The sequence below is a fragment of the Aplysia californica genome, unplaced genomic scaffold, assembly GCF_000002075.1.
Source record: "Aplysia californica isolate F4 #8 unplaced genomic scaffold, AplCal3.0 scaffold00054, whole genome shotgun sequence".
Lineage (NCBI taxonomy): Eukaryota > Metazoa > Mollusca > Gastropoda > Aplysiida > Aplysiidae > Aplysia > Aplysia californica.
The window spans coordinates 1,722,769-1,724,403 of NW_004797324.1; the positions used below are offsets into that span (position 1 = coordinate 1,722,769).

The window sequence follows — 1,635 nt, forward strand, 5'->3', positions numbered from 1 at the left end:
GCACACACAAACACACACACACACACAAACACACACACACACACACACACACTCATTCGATGACGTTCCTACCTCTTTTCGCCTCCTGGACAATGTCCAACTCTACGTTCCGGTAGAGGGCCGGGTGCAGAGCCTTGGCGATCCGGTACGGCACAGGGGGAGAGGAGACCCCGCACAGTTTCTAAAGATGGTGACAGAAAAAAAGGATTTTGTTTTAGTTTAGAAACTGTTTTACGTACTTGCAACCCAATACGGTCATATAAGTGCTGAAGATAAGGTGTTACAAGAGAGTAACACAGATTTTTTGAAAAGTAAGAGAGATTTGTTTTAGTAGAGGTTCTATGGCGCTCGCAACTGCATAAGGTCATATGAACGCCAGAAGATTAGAGGTGTTACCAGAGAGTAACAAACATAAAAAAGAAGGAGGGCAGATACGGACGATAAGATGTTTGATAGGAAAGAAGAAGCAACCCACACCAGAGCACCCGCCAACCAGATAAGGACGATAAGATGTTGGATAGGAAAGAAACAAACCACACTAGATCATCCAAACAAAATAAAGATTTTTTTCTGAGATAGATCTATGTATATTTCGTGCATTTCAAAATTAAAGAAGTAGATTTATATGAGAAAGGGAGATGCTCAGATACAGGTTGTATAATAAGATCCAAAAGGAGGAAACATACATTTGAATCGGAATTTTACATTGATTATTTTGTTGCCTTAAATAAAAAGAAAAAACGAAGAAAGGAGGGCAAGGTTGGAAAAATGCCTCAGCAGGATACGAACTTGCTTCTTCAAAAGTCTAATTACCATTCGTCGGAAAGGCCCTCAACAGCTCTAAGCCCAGAAAACAAAATTTTGAGAAAATATCGCTTCATTTTGTTAACATTTCTACCTTATTCAAGTACCTGTTCTTGCCTTTTTCAACATTTAAAATTTGAATCTTCACATATTATAAATATTTTATTATAACCTGCAACTAATACCACAGACTAAAAAACTAGAATATTTTTTTTCTTCAAAGTTTGGACTTAGTACCTTTTGACAGCTGACCGACGCAATACAGATTGGATGACAGCCAATCTGAGTTCGTTTAGTTATTTAAAAGTAAGCGTTTTACGGCGCTGGAAAGACATACAGGTCATTATAAGCTCCGAAGATCACAGGTGTTATTGGAAATAACACAAAGAATAAAAGAGAAAATGGGGATACAATATTATTATATTCGATAGAAAAGTATTAAAGAATCATAGTAAAGCACGCGTCAACAACCCACAAACATTGCGAAACCAGGAGGGTGTCCTTGTTGGCTAAAACAGCATCTGGACATGGATGGCTATAAATAAATTATTAATGGTCAAGTGGTCAGGGGTGTCCTTGTTGAAGAGACTTCATGTTAAAGGCAAATACATTCAACTCAGTTGTCTCTCGTGTTCCCCTTCGATAAGATTTGTGAAGGCATAAACGGCATAAAAGACAAAGGTATTGGAACTTCGACAAAAGGAACACAGTTCCTAGTTGTAACAAGTACATTGTACATTATGCTATTTATCCAGCAAACTGTCTCAAATGACCTAAATTAATGGATTCGGGACGCACGCGCGCGCACGCGCGCGTGTGTGTGTGTGTGTG

General features: G+C 38.7%; 1 long non-coding RNA gene across 1 annotated transcript in view; it reads right to left on the bottom strand.

Moving 5' to 3' along the window:
• Window positions 1-79: 79 nt before the first annotated feature.
• LOC118477141 overlaps window positions 80-1,635 on the bottom strand; it is a 42,305-nt gene continuing 40,749 nt past the window's right edge. Inside the window, exon 3 of the long non-coding RNA XR_004858258.1 lies at window positions 80-181. This is a non-coding gene — a long non-coding RNA (uncharacterized LOC118477141). The remainder of the gene's footprint in view (window positions 182-1,635) is intronic.